Source organism: Mizuhopecten yessoensis, unplaced genomic scaffold, assembly GCF_002113885.1.
Source record: "Mizuhopecten yessoensis strain PY_sf001 unplaced genomic scaffold, ASM211388v2 scaffold10809, whole genome shotgun sequence".
NCBI classification, from domain to species: Eukaryota; Metazoa; Mollusca; class Bivalvia; order Pectinida; family Pectinidae; genus Mizuhopecten; species Mizuhopecten yessoensis.
Genome location: NW_018408732.1, coordinates 49,809 through 66,473, shown reverse-complemented (window position 1 = coordinate 66,473; position 16,665 = coordinate 49,809).

The window sequence follows — 16,665 nt, the reverse complement described above, 5'->3', positions numbered from 1 at the left end:
CACTTGTCCGGAGGTTATGTTGTGGTTTCTATTGTTATCGTATAACTTGTCCGGAGGTTATGTTGTGGTATCTATTGTTATCGTATCACTTGTCATAAGGTAATGTTGTGATATCTATTGTTATCGTATAATTTGTCCGGAGGTAATGTTGTGGTATCTATTGTTATCGTATCACTTGTCCGGGGGTTATGTTGTGATATCTATTGTTATAGTATCACTTGTCCTGAGGTAATGTTGTGGTATCTATTTTTATCGTATCACTTGTCCGGAGGTTATGTTGTGGTTTCTACTGTTATCGTATCACTTGTCCGGAGGTTATGTTGTGGTATCTATTGCTATCGTATAATTTGTCGGAGGTAATGTTGTGGTATCTATTGTTATCGTATCACTCGTCATAAGGTAATGTTGTGATATCTATTGTTATCGTATCACTTGTCCGGAGGTTATGTTGTGGTATCTTTTGTTATCGTATCACTTGTCATCAGGTAATGTTGTGGTATCTATTGTTATCGTATCACTTGTCCGGAGGTTATGTTGTGGTATTTATTGTTATCGTATCACTTGTCATAAGGTAATGTTGTGGTATCTATTGTTATCGTATGATTTGTCCGGAGGTAATAATTTGGTATCTATTGTTATCGTATCACACTGTCCGGAGATAATGTTGTGGTATCTATTGTTATCGTATCACTTGTCCGGAGGTTATGTTGTGGTATCTATTGTTATCGTATCACTTGTCCGGAGGTTATGTTGTGGTATCTATTATTATTAATCACTTGTCATGAGGTAATGTTGTGGTATCTATTGTTATCGAATAACTTGTCCTGAGGTTATGTTGTGGTATCTATTGTTATCGAATAACTTGTCCGGAGGTTATGTTGTGGTATCTATTGTTATCGTATGTTATCGTATAATTTGTCCGGAGGTTATGTTGTGGTATCTATTGTTATCGAATAACTTGTCCGGAGGCAATGTTCTGGTATCTATTGTTATCGTATCACATGTCCGGAGGTTATGTTGTGATATCTATTGTTATCGTATAATTTGTCCGGAGGTTATGTTGTGGTATCTATGGTTATTGTTTCACTTGTCCGGAGGTTAAGTGTGGTATCTATTGTTATCGTAATACTTTTCGGAGGTTATGTTGTTATATCTATTGTTATCGTATCATTTGTCCGAAGGTTATGTTGTGGTATCTATTATTATTAATCACTTGTCATAAGGTAATGTTGTGGTATCTATTGTTATCGAATAACTTGTCCTGAGGTTATGTTGTGGTATTTATTGTTATCGAATAACTTGTCCGGAGGTAATGTTGTGGTATATATTGTTATCGTATATTTTGTCCGGAGGTTATGTTGTTATATCTATTGTTATCGTATCACTTGTCCTGAGGGAATGTTGTGGTATCTATTGTTATCGTCTGACTTGTCATAAGGTAATGTTGTGGTATCTATTGTTATCGAATAACTTGTCCTGAGGTTATGTTGTGGTATTTATTGTTATCGAATAACTTGTCCTGAGGTTATGTTGTGGTATCTATTGTTATCGTATCACTGTCCGGAGGTTATGTTGTGATATCTATTGTTATCGTATCACTTGTCCTGAGGTAATGTTGTGGTATCTATTGTTATCGTATCACTGTCCGGAGGTTATGTTGTGATATCTATTGTTATCGTATAATTTGTCCGGAGGTTATGTTGTGGTATCTATTGTTATCGAAGAACCTGTCCGGAAGTAATGTTGTGGTATCTATTGTTATTGCATCACTTGTCCAGAGGTGATGTTGTGATATCTATTGGTATCTTATAATTTGTCCGGAGGTAATGTTGTGGTATCTATTGTTATCATATAATTTGTCCGGAGGTTATGTTGTGGTATCTATTGTTATCATATCACATGTCCTGAGGTTATGTTGTGCTGTCTATTGTTATTAATCACTTGTCCTGAGGTAATGTTGTGGTATCTATTGTTATCGAATAACTTGTTCGGATGTTATGTTGTGATATATATTGTTATGGTATCACTTGTCCGGAGGTTATGTTGTGATATCTGTTGTTATCGTATAATTTGTCCGGAGGTAATGTTGTGGTATCTATTGTTATCGTATCACATGTCCTGAGGTTATGTTGTGCTGTCTATTGTTATTAATCATTTGTCATCAGGTAATGTTGTGGTATCTATTGTTTTCGAATAACTTGTCCGGAGGTTATGTTGTGATATCTATTGTTATCGTATAATTTGTCCGGAGGTTATGTTGTGGTATCTATTTGTATCGTATCACATGTCCTGAGGTTATGTTGTGCTGTCTATTGTTATTAATCACTTGTCATAAGGTAATGTTGTTATATCTATTGTTATCGTATCACTTGTCCTGAGGTTATGTTGTGGTATTTGCTGTTATCGAATAACTTGTCCGGAGGTTATGTTGTGCTGTTTATTGTTATTAATCACTTGTCCGGAGGTTATGTTGTGATATATATTGGTATCGTATCACTTGTCATAAGGTTATGCTGTGGTATCTATTGTTATCGTATCACTTGTCATAAGGTTATGTTGTGGTATCTATTGTTATCGTATCACTTGTCCGGAGATTATGTTGTGGTATCTATTGTTATCGTATCACTTGTCATAAGGTTATGCTGTGGTATCTATTGTTATCGTATCGTTTTTGCTGGAAAGTGGCTTTGTAGAGTAAGTCCTAAATTTGTTTTTAAGTTACATTTGAGGAATCCTAGTGATCGAGCTGTTGGCGTTTGTAGTTATATCGATATGTTGAGGGTGCACATCTAAGTTAGCTATGTAGAGTAGGGTTTTCATGTAATCTACTTGCTTACCGTATTGACCTACAAAACTATGGGAGGTCAGTGTCTGCTGTTGAGACATATTATCAATAGTTTAGATAGACTAGCCCTTACTTTCCTAGAAGATACAGAAAACATAATGAAAGGTACTAATTACTTTTCCTGCCGATTGATTTCGATCGATTTCTTTATCGTAATTGTTCTGTGTGTAGTATAACTGTGTTTTGACGCAATGACATGTTTGTATTTGTTTTAATTATTTGTGAATGTTTTTATACATTCTTTGTTTAAGAAATATATATATCATCTTCTTAAGACCATTAGAAAGTATACTTCATATGATACATTATAAGGAAAATATGTTTTTTGGTATAATTGTCCAAACAGGGATATATTACAGAATAGACGATGCTATACTTTTGGTTCTGAAATCATACATCTACAGAACAGGTAGATTATACAATGTTCTTTAAATAGGACCACTATATTGAGCACGGTTAAGGGTATCATACAGTACAGACATATTCTTCATATGGTAAAGGGGAGGAGGCATACTTTCATTATTGACCTGTGGTACTATTTCGCTTCATGCTATCATTATTGACCTGTGATACTATTTCGCTTCATGCTATCATTATTGACCTGTGGTACTATTTCGCGTCATACTATCATTATTGACCTGTGGTACTATTTCGCGTCATCCTATCATTATTGACCTGTGGTACTATTTCGCGTCATACTATCATTATTGACCTGTGGTACTATTTCGCTTCATGCTATCATTATTGACCTGTGGTACTATTTCGCGTCATCCTATCATTATTGACCTGTGGTACTATTTCGCGTCATCCTATCGTTATTGACCTGTGGTACGAGTTCGCGTCATACTAATATTATTGACCTGTGGTACTATTTCGCTTTATGCTATCATTATTGACCTGTGGTACTATTTCGGGTCATACTATCATTATTGACCTGTGGTACTATTACGCGTCATACTATCATTATTGACCTGTGGTACTATTTCGCTTCATGCTTATATTATTGACCTGTGGTATTATTTCGCATCCTGTCATCATTATTGACCTGTGGTACTTTTTCGCGTCAAACTATCATAATTGACCTGTGGTACTATTTCGCGTCATACTATCATTATTTACCTGTGGTACTATTTCGCATCATCCCAACATTATTGACCTGTGGTACTATTTCGCTTCATGCTATCATTATTGACCTGTGGTACTATTTCGCATCATCCTATCATTATTGATCTGTGGTACTATTTCGCGTCATACTATCATTATTGACCTGTGGTACTATTTCGCGTCATACTATCATTATTGACCTGTTATACTATTTCGCGTCATTCTATCATTATTGACCTGTGGTACTATTTCGCGTCATCCTATTATTATTGACCTATGGTACTTTTTCGCATCATCCTATCATTATTGACCTGTGTGACTATTTCGCGTCATACCATCGTTATTGACATGTGGTACTATTTCGCGTCATACTGTCATTATTGACCTGTGGTACTATTTTGCGTCGTCCTATCAGTATTGACCTGTGGTACTATTTCGCGTCATACTATCATTATTGACCTGTGGTAATATTTCGCGTCATACTATCATTATCGACCTGTGGTACTATTTCGCGTCATACTAATATTATTGACCTGTGGTACTATTTCGCGTCATACTATCATTATTGACCTGTGGTACTATTTCGCATCATCCCATCATTATTGACCTGTGGTACTATTTCGCTTCATGCTATCATTATTAACCTGTGGTACTATTTCGCATCATCCTATCATTATTGACCTGTGGTACTATTTCGCGTCATACTAATATTATTGACCTGTGGTACTATTTCGCGTCATACTATCATTATTGACCTGTGGTACTATTTCGCATCATCCTATCATTATTGACCTGTGGTACTATTTCGCGTCATACATGTACTATCATTATTAACCTGTGGTACTATTTCGCGTCATACTATCATTATTGACCTGTAATACTATTTCGCGTCATACTATCATTATTGACCTGTGGTACTATTTCGCATCATAATATCATTATTGACCTGTGGTACTATTTCGCATCATCCTATAATTATTGACATGTTGTACTATTTCGCGTCATACTATCATTATTGACCTGTGGTACGATTTCACGTCATACATGTACTATCATTATTGACCTGTGGTACTATTTCGCGTCATACTATCATTATTAACCTGTGGTACTATTTCGCGTCATACTATCATTATTGACCTGTGGTACGATTTCGCATCATACTACATTATTGATATGTGGTACTATTTCGCGTCATACTATCATTATTAACCTGTGTTATTATTTTATCATATTATTCCCGACAAGTAATTGGCCAGGAGTGCATCACGTGTCAACCGATAAAAACCGATATTAACTTTGAGCGCGTGATTTTTGTTGAAGGACTGTTTTTTTCAAAAAATATAATCATGAAGTGTCTCCAAACAATGCAACGTCCCACTTCCGACGCTTTTTCTGTTGTGTTTTTTTACTGATTGCTTGCATTACTGTTTTGTAAAATAATAAAACAATTGTAGCATTTAACTTCGGTTAATACCTGGATTTATCGACCCGAGAGAAGATTATTGACCGAGGACGCAAGACCTCAGCCAAAGGCTATAATTGGATAGTACTATTTCGCGTCATACTATCAGTATTGATCTGTGGTACTATTTCGCGTCATACTATCATTATTGACCTGTGGTACTATTTCGCATCATCCCATCATTATTGACCTGTGGTACTATTTCGCGTCATACTATCATTATTTACCTGTGGTACTAATTCGCATCATACTATCATTATTGACCTGTGGTACTATTTCGCATCATTCTGCTGATCATATTGAATTTCTCTGAACCTGCTTTCCTCTCTGCTTTACCCTTTCTTTCTGACACTGAATACTTCCCCTTTTCTGTCTCTCAATAAAAGTAATTAGAATACGTGTATTACTAAGAGCCTTACAATTAGTTGACATTACAACAATACTGGTGTGGAGTGAGAGAAAGTTATACTGACATTACAACAGTACTGGGGTGGAGTGAGAGAAAGTTATACTGACAATTCAACAGTACTGGTGTGGAGTGAGAGAAAGTTATACTGATATTACAACAGTACTGGTGTGGAGTGAGAGAAAGTTATACTGACATTACAACGGTACTGGTGTGGAGTGAGAGAAAGTTATACTGATATTACAACAGTACTGGTGTGGAGTGAGAGAAAGTTATACTGACATTACAACAGTACTGGTGTGGAGTGAGAGAAAGTTATACTGTAATATGTGTATATGTATTACACAAATTGTCTTTTGAATAAATAAACAATTATGAAAAAATATGATACATGTGTATGCATATTATTTCGGGACAACATGTTACCATGTTAGCATGTCTATGTGACTTGCTTCTTTTTCTACAGATCATCAGGAATTTTGGGTCAGCGACAAGGAGGCAAACATTGTGGAAAGTAGTGCAAAACTCTGTCTGTATATAAAGAATCGGTATTTTGTTGGAAAATATCTCTGCTCTACCAAGAAGAATTACGTGTGTATGATTCCCAGACTGAATCGTTTTAACTGGTGCTCAAACCTCAATCTTACCACGATGCCTACTCAAATGGCACATGACGTTTGTGGACATTTTGCTGGACGTATGGACCGCCTCTCTACTGAGGAAATAACACGGATAACGGAAAATCTTCAGAGTACGTATATGGTATAGAGCAACAAATATATATTGTACATTATAAAAACAAATTAACTTTGTACGAGGCTGTGCTGATTTTATGTACTAAATGCAATGCAAAAAATATATACTAAAATGGGTCTTGCACGTGTCCGGATATTGAGAGACAATTTATTGAATCACTACACGTAGGTATTAAAGAGACTAGGTGCCTTCTGCCTCTCAAGGTAAATCAAATTTGATATGTCATGCTGTAACATATTTATACCAGTATAATGGTACAAATGACCTGCGATCTAAGGAATTGAGGTAACCTTTTATTTCAGTAAAAGAATTGTCCAACCCCCCTCTCTGGATAGATCACAATGTTGATGGTGAATGTATCCTGATCGAAAACCCAAACCAACATTATGGCTCGAAATGTATCACATCTCCTGCGTGCAGCAAAGAATACAAGAGCTTCTGGTCTGGAAACACTGAATTGCGACTGAAGTTTCACTGTGAGGGTCTTGATTGGACCAATGCCAGATCGACATGCCAGTCTGAAGGCGGACGTCTTACAAAAGTTGATTCAGAAACAAAATGGAATGCGTTAACGAGTGTTTTGTTAGACCAGGGTAAAGGTAAGTTGTAACCTCAAACACCCTGTAATTATTATGTCAATGAAACTTACCAAACACGATCATGAGGAACTAGAAAATGAATATTGGTATTTCTTAAAATTGCAGTTATGGCAAATAGGCAGATGATCAACTTAAACCTTTGTTCTCAGTTCTGGTAAATAGGCAGATGATCGCCTTTAACCTTTGTACTCAGTTATGGTAAATAGGCAGATGATCGCCTTAACCTTTGTACTCAGTTACGGTAAATAGGCAGATGATCACCTTAAACCTTTGTACTCAGTTATGGTAAATAGGCAAATGATCGCCTTTAACCTTTGTACTCTTTATGGTAAATAGGCAAATGATCGCCTTTAACCTTTGTACTCAGTAATGGTAAATAGGCAGATGATCGCTTTTAACCTTTGTACTCAGTTATGGTAAATAGGCAGATGATCGCCTTTAACCTTTGTACTCAGTTATGGTAAATAGGCAGATGTTCACCTTCAACCTTTGTACTCAGTTATGGTAAATAGGCAGATGATCACCTTAAACCTTTGTACTCAGTTATGTTAAATAGGCAGATGATAGCCTAAAACCTTTGTACTCAGTTATGGTAAATAGGCAAATGATCGCCTTAAACCTTTGTACTCAGTTAAGGTAAATAGGCAGATGCTCGCCTTTAAACTTTGTACTCAGTTATGTTAAATAGGCAAATGATAGCCTTAAACCTTTGTACTCAGTTATGGTAAATGGGCAATTGATCGCCTTTAACCTTTGTACTCAGTTATGGTAAATAGACAAATGATCGCCTTAAACCTTTGTACTCAGTTATGGTAAATAGGCAGATGATCGCCTTTAACCTTTGTACTCAGTTATGTTAAATAGGCAGATGTTCACCTTCAACCTTTGTACTCAGTTATGATAAATAGGCAGATGATCACCTTAAACCTTTGTACTCAGTTATGTTAAATAGGCAGATGATAGCCCAAAACCTTTGTACTCAGTTATGGTAAATAGGCAAATGATCGCCTTAAACCTTTGTACTCAGTTATGGTAAATAGGCAGATGCTCGCCTTTAAACTTTGTACTCAGTTATGTTAAATAGGCAGATGATCGCCTTTAACCTTTGTACTCAGTTATGTTAAATAGGCAGATGATCGCCTTAAACCTTTGTACTCAGTTATGGTAAATAGGCAGATGATCGCCTTAAACCTTTGTACTCAGTTATGTTAAATAGGCAGATGATCGCCTTTAACCTTCGTACTCAGTTATGTTAAATAGGCAAATGATCGCCTTTAACCTTTGTACTCAGTTATGTTAGATAGGCAAATGATCGCCTTTAACCTTTGTACTCAGTTATGGTAAATAGGCAAATGATCGCCTTAAACCTTTGTACTCAGTTATGGTAAATAGGCAGATGCTCGCCTTTAAACTTTGTACTCAGTTATGTTAAATAGGCAGATGATCGCCTTCAACCTTTGTACTCAGTTATGGTAAATAGGCAGATGATCGCCTTTAACCGTTGTACTCAGTTATGGTAAATAGGCAAATGATCGCCTTAAACCTTTGTACTCTTTATGTACAAGTCATTACAAACACGTAGTGATACTATACCTTCTTATTTTTAAATATTGTAGTTATAAAGAGATAATCATTTTAGACAATTCGCCTTTTATAGACAGCGTGGGTTTTAGACATGATATTTATAAACAGGTGGTCACTTAAACTGATTTATGGTTAGCTTTAGAGTATGTAAGAAATTTACGTATGCCTGAAGTATTATAAAACAGACATTCTATTCCAATTTAATGCCAATAGTACGAAATGGCGGTAGTTGCAATGTTAGCTATATGAACAGTAAGTGGCTGTCTAAGGATTGATTTTTTAGTGAGATTTCCTCACGGTTTGAAAACTTTATTACGTGTTTGTTCATGCCATGCTTAGTGCATTTAATGTAACTTTTAACACAAACGTAAATGTTCCTAGATATTGCTTCTGCGAAAAACCCATTTTAACTTCCACAGTTTCCCTTGCATTCGGGACAAGCCTTAGATATGCATATCATACATTATCACATGCTTGAGAATTTCTTGCAGTCACATTTGCCAGATCCTATACACGTAACCAGTCCTCAAAAAATCGTGTAGACTGGTTGTTCTGTGAATATCGATTTCTAAATATAGCCTATATGGAAATCCCCCTTAACCTGTCGTAGCGCATGCGCAGTTAGACCAGAACGCGATCTGTCAGACGACAACAGAAGATGTCTGCTGGCGACCGCTTCGCCCCTGTTACATCTGAAAATTAACAAAATTAACAAAAAAAAAATTAAAGAAGAAATCAATATTTACTATATCATGTTACTGACAGTTTGACTTCATGACCGGTCTGTTTAGGACATTGTTTTAAATGGGTTTTACAACGCCTGACGTATTGAAAGTCAATACCACCTATCGGACGTGACGTCAGTAATTTGTTTCCAGTAACCTCCGTTACTGAAACTGTACTGTAGCACTTCGTTCATAGTATAATCATGTAAGAAATACTACTTTATTCAAATATCCTGATAATTTTGTTAACATTTCAGTTTACACTACTAGAGTATTGACTTCAACATATTTATGCTATATTCCCGTAAATCAATTTTGAACATTTAGGAATTATAAAAAATAAATCATGTTGGAAGGGAGACAACTGCGAGACAGTAGTAACGGACGAGGACAACCGTTTCATTATAAACAATAGTTCTCATAACAGCCAAGCACAAATAAATTATAACTACAACGACTTCATTATCAATGTTAGTTTTGCTCTGCTTCATTTCTCTCGTTAACTGATCATTGCGTATGTCCTAAGAAGTTATATACTTGATTGTTTATGGTCTTTATTAGTCCAAATGTGAGTTGATGACTCGTCATTAAAATACGCTGAGTCATGGCAATGATTCGATTCTGATTACGTTTATTTTCACATTTTGCCATGATTTTTAATAGGCTATTTGCCTGTCCTAGTACTATCAATAACACAACAAAGGCCTACTCCTCTGACGGTTAGTCGTTTACGCTAATCAACAATCGCGATGTGTACTCAACCCATTATATATAAGTTTAACTAAAAAGGAACGTATAAAAGTGTTTTTCGTTAAACTCCTTGGGTGACGCTACACATGCGCAGTTTTCTATTTACATTTAGAGCATCGTATTACCGCATTGTCTTGTTTTGTAATAGTCTTACGGCCCATCGACATGCCCGAGAGTTTATACCATTCTTGAGAATTCATATCATGCTTGAGACGTGAACATTGGCTGAGATTTTGCATCATGTTGAGAACATTGCCTGAGATAATATATCATTGAATGAGGAAAATATAGTTCCTGTCAATTTGTCATGTCTGACCAACTATCCTTTTATTCTGTAATCAATTATTTTTGAGAAAAATGTAAATTGTCAGAGAATGTGTCAGGCTTGAGAACATTGCTACAGAATATTTATCATGTTTGGGTAATATATATAGTTCCTATGAATTTATGACTGACCAATATAACCAATTAAAATAGAAAAAAATGGAAACTTGAATTGATTTATGTACTTGCTCTTAAATGAATATCAATAATCGTGTTGACATCTATAATTACTTTATTTCAAATGTCACCTTTTACATTTCATTATTTTCCATGTCCAAATGTCTGACTAACGCCTCCTTCAGTACCTACAGTACTTTGATTTTGGTAGCAAATGCATTTTCGTTCGTACAGCATATTTTGGCCAAATGTTTGGTGGATAGACGTGTTTTTTCTGTTGGGTAATAAGATAATATCATTTCAGGGAAGGAGGAGTGGTGGATAGGCAGTATCGATGGCCAAAAAACGTGCTGGATGGTCAAAGACGCAAAGGTCACCTTCGAATTCTGCCACAGCCCAAAAAAGTTTGTTTGTGAGAAACTGCAGTAGACGACGATGCCCGATGTCATAACTTATTCTCTGAAACCTGCTGGACGACAGAGGATAATAAACTGCATATTCAGTTAAACTTTCATCTTATTATTGTATGATTTGGCAAATGAGTTATCGTTATCAGAGAGAAACTAATGGCAAAGACTGAACGATAAAAGAATTACCCTACAAAGCTAGAATAAAAATATTGACCGAAAACCCGTAAACAACAAAACACACGAAACCCAGGACCACTCAACCCTGACAGCTCCCGACACACAAGGTAGCCGAAACCAAGGACCACTCACTCCTGGCAGCTCCCGACACACAATAATAACACAGAACGACAAACAATAAAAACATAATTAACATAAAGCGATGATCTTTAACGGATATGTAGATAAATCTACCAGCCAGAAATGTTATTTTTGTCTTATTCATGCAAATACTACTATTGTAGAGTTTTTGTCTGGGTTTTAATAACCCCGATGTATGCGAATAACACAACCAGGAAAAGGTAATACCAAACAAATTCATCCTTTCCACAATACTTCTTGCCATTGTCATTAGACTTGAAATGTGTGAAGAATATTTCCGGCGAAAAGGGACAAAGAGTAAATCATACTAAAATTCGATAAAATAAAGCAAAATATGAAAAAGATGAATAATTAACATGAATAGTGTTTGTAACAGTATATCTGATAGGTATACGTCCTGACGTCCTGACGTCACCCGCCATGTACTTCTAAGTCAAATAACATCATCAAGGTACTCAAACAGGTGGTAATAAAACAACAAGGCACATTAAAGAGCATCATTAATAGCATCGACCGTCATATCACACAAATATATAAGGTAATGCTGACACTGACCAAGTCTGCTATATCATCTACGCTAGTGATGGATTATTAGAATATTGACTTTAGTGTTTACTGAGGTTAGAATAATAGTTCAGATAATAATATACATACGTAAGATTGAAATTAAGATCAGCTGTACTCTTATTCAAATATAGTGAAACTAAAACTCTTTTCAAGGATTTTCACTATCATTGTTGAGAAGTATAGAAAAAGGAACATATCACATTCCGTGTATCAAATAAAAAAAAATATGTACAAAGCTAATTAGATTTGTCACTAATTATAATCCACGGAAATAATGCATCGTTCCTGTCAAAAAAACAAATGTGAAGAGTTGAAGTAAAGTAGCAGTCGTACGAGAAACGTTTCTGATAAACATACTGTATTATATGGTAGACACCAACCTTAGAACTCGAAACAAGTTATCAAGGTTTTGGTACTATGCTTATCGAATTTAGTACTTTTATCTTTAAGAATGGTTTATAATTTACTCGCTAATATCGAAAATGTAAAATGTGAGTTTATCCTATAGTTCTTATTTTCTTTCTATGTGATAATTTTTACGCTAACCCTAACCCTAACCCTAGATTTTTCTTTCTAACTCCTTTTAAGTATACAATAGGTATCGTTTTGTAGTATGAATCAACCTTCTTTCGAACATTTAATATTGAATGAGCTATTTATTCAAGTCACACCCTTAAAGTCGATTACATTCTGTAAATAGATATCTTCTAAGTTCACGTCGATGATAATGACATGACCTTAAGCCAAATTCCAATGTGGTGAGTTTTATCTTTCGGGATAAGCTGATGATAAACATAGCAAAGATCGAAATAGCGCAAAATCAAAGAAAATTAAAGAATTACAAATATCATAAAAAAATCTCTCATATTTTTACATATGACGAAGACATTTTGTAGCCTGTGGTTTTAGGTAATCCTCATAAAACAAGTAAAGAACTATATTTGGTAATTAATTCTGAACGTATAGTGGCATTATATGACGATCTACACCTAATCAAACAGGTCATGATCATTTCACTACATAGTAGACATTATAAATGATCTATAACGCGCACTATAGTGTTAACTAATGAGGTTGTAATTACCATTCCATCCTCAAAACTATTTCTTTCCTCTTTTGAATGTGACATCCTTTTTCGAAAAAGACTGTCACTATAAAAATGTCTTCTGATAGTATTTTACTCTTCCGACAGTGCCTTCCTCTAATGTGAGACGTCGTATTGTGTCGCGATGTGTTGTGGGAGGTTTTCTAACTCTACCATGTAATCACTAACCGATTTGGTAAAACAAAAATAAAAGTAAGTACCTCTTTCAAAGTGTCATCCTCTTCAAATAGATTTTTTCTTTCCTTTTGAATTGGTCCTCCTTTTCCGAAAATGTTTGCCTCTCTGCAATTGTCTTCTCAAAGTGTCCTACTCCTCCGAAAGAGTTCTCCTTTTCCGTTAACGTCTTCATCTTATGTTAGACGAAGTCTCCTTTTGGAGTTGGAAAAATATATATCGCGCGATTTGTTGCAGGCTATGGTGCAATTTTCTTTTGTCGGGCGGGATGTTGTACGTATGGTATGTGATGGGTGAGAGAAACATTGATGTAATGCATGGTCGAAGGGAGATAAGTCTGAAACTGTATTTAGGAACTCTCCTAAAGGAGGTGAATTTGCGCGCTTCTGCAATATTTTATTCCTCACATTATTACACTGCTTTCTGATTGGTCGACGGTCAACACACTATTTTCAAATATGACAGGTTTTTGTTTTTGATGAAACTTGGTCAGGAAGTCTGCCAGTAATTAAGGTCATAAGAGTGTATTAATAAACGGAAATAGGAAGTACATCCCTAGTTGAAAATCCAATGTAGGGAGACAGTATCACAATTTCCGCATATTCTAATGTTTAATATTAAACTGGTGAATAGTGTATGTATGTTTATTATTGACAGAACAGTGTGTTCTCTCAGTATTGAAGTATTACAAAGTAATCCAGGCCTTAACTCAGGTGGGGTTTTTTTTATCAATGAGTCACATGTGTCCATTGTTCTGTACTTCTGGAAACCGGCTACCTATTTCACTACTGGGAAGTTTTTCAAGAACGATAACTCTTACATGCAATTACTATATGTATATGGTTTTATTATAAAATGTAAATTTTTAATCGTTTATAGATAATTAATTTTACACAATTTCAGCATTTATTAAATTGATATACATTAATGCAATACTAATCTATGTCAGTATCATTTTTATTCACATTATTTTGCCAAAATTTGCGTCTTTCATTTTTTTTCAAAATTTACCCCTTTTTACATAAATTTCCATTTAAAATCCTTAAAATTGTGACAACCTATATATTTTTTGTGGCAGAAAATGTTCTTTACTTCAAAGCAATATAACTACAGAATTTGAAGAAATTTTACTGAGAAATGGTCACACAATCCTATTACCTTAATAAGAAATAGAAATATTTTTGTTTTAATCGTGCAAGATGAATCGAGTTTTGGCAATAAGGGGCACTTTTGATTTATACTTTCATGGTTTGAATTATGTACAATGGGGAGGCAATTGCAACTCAATTTTTCAAAGATCATAAAGGTTATGTGAAATGTATATGTATTATTTCAGCTTAAAGCTGGCAGTGCAAGTTAAAAAGCTTTCAATTTTTGTTTTCTGATTTTGAAACCTGCCCAATTTCTTCCGACTATCGTTTCTAAGGAAGTGCCGACAATTTGGTTTTTTCCTTGCTTGGTAACGAGTATGGGTCTCGCTGGGTATAAACAGCGCATCGTCTGTCAAACCGGTTATCATTCTACAACTGACCGTCTTGCGATTCAATGCACAGCGCACCCTAATCGGCAACCGATATCAAAAATCAAACACACTGACCTGAAGACTTTGAAACACTACCAAGCTGGTTGTTATATAAAATAAAACGTACAGTACTGAACAAACTTCTATTAATCCCATATATAACATCGGTTTTTCTCGTGCATAGAACTGCATCAACACACTTTATTATGAACTCTTTGTCTATGTCGTGTAGACGCTTTACTAGCAAAACACGTGCAAAATGCGACATTCCCATGTGTGTAATCAACAATGTGAAATTTGATAATTGAACCGTTCTCATGGAAATGATTGGAATTAGTATTGTTTTTTCACACAAGAGGTTTTTACTATTTGGATATCTAAAAGGTAGGCATTAACGATCGTCGTATGTTTGCCTTTTTCAGGGCTGGTTCGGGTTTATTTTTTTTGGGGGGGGGGGGGGGGGATTGTGCATTATATATTATAATTAGTTGTATTTTAATACTATTTCCACTTTTCTTTGATAAACGTTATCTTTGATGTGTTCCATTTCATTTTTTTCTCAACTGACTTGATACAAAACGTTGGTAAAAATCTTGCGTGAAAGTGTTCTATCAGAGACGTATATAGTTAAGTAGCGTCACATATTAAACAAACGATACCGGTTTGACAGGTGTTAATGCGCTTACTATACCCAGCGAGACCCATACTCGTTACCAACCAAACTAAAATGTCGGCACTTCCTTAGAAACGGTAGAAGGAAGAGATGGGGAAGATCTCTAAACCAGAAAAAACATACACTTTTAAAAAATAAAACTCAATTGAAAGTTTTTTAACTTGCACTGTCAGTTTTAAGTTGGTAAAGAATAGTGTTTATTCTCCTTTCACAAATTTTCAGGAATAGTCCTCAACTTTACAGAGTAATAAAAAAATTCTTTGGACAACAATGAAAGTATCCGTCTAACTGCTTAAAAATAGTTGACAATCATGATTTTAGTATAACTTTGTGATAAAAATACAGCGGTTTGACATTTACAAAAATCTCGATTTAGGTGCTGTCAGTATACAATTAAAATGTTATTGACCTAGTTCATTGTAACTTAACCCCCTCCTAATGAGAAATCGCGTATACAATTTACATGATAAAATAATGCGATGAATATTAAACATCTCGTCTTTTTTATATGCCGCATATCATATCTAGTTCAATATTATAAACGCACAAAGATTAAAAAAATGTGTTAATCAACCCAATACATACTTAGATTATCAAACGATACGTATGGAGGCGTATTATCGTGGCAGAATTTTAAGAATGTAGGTCAATTTTCAAAAGTAGGTCAAACTTACCTAATTTAGGTTTATATAATTGTGTGCATAATTCTGAACCTCATGATTATTTATATTAGTGTATTTCAAACTTTGAGAAATATGTCATACTGACCTGATTTGGTCGGACGATGGACGCAAAGGTACGACCTGAGATCATTTTGATACTTCGGCCAAGTAAGGGTCCGTTTTCAACGGGGTCAATTTTCAACGGCATACATGTGGAAAATTGATCTCTTACGGGGTCCATTTTCAACAGCTCCCCGGTTCCATTTTCAAAGTTGAAATCTTGCCCCGGTTCCATTTTCAATGGCACGACAAGCTCAGCTCACCAGACTCAAGTTGTCCGTATACAGTACAGTAACTGACGTAACAAACACAACGTTACTCCGACACGACAGCTCATATATATAAGTACCTAAAATATATGAACACAATGCTACAAACCCACAACCATATCATTTAGAGACTTTTAATAAGTCCAGTAAAAAGTGTCCGTTTTGCATTGAACGAAAATTCTTCGAACTGAAGTGATTCTAATTGATCAATTTTGTGCAAACTTAATGCTAGG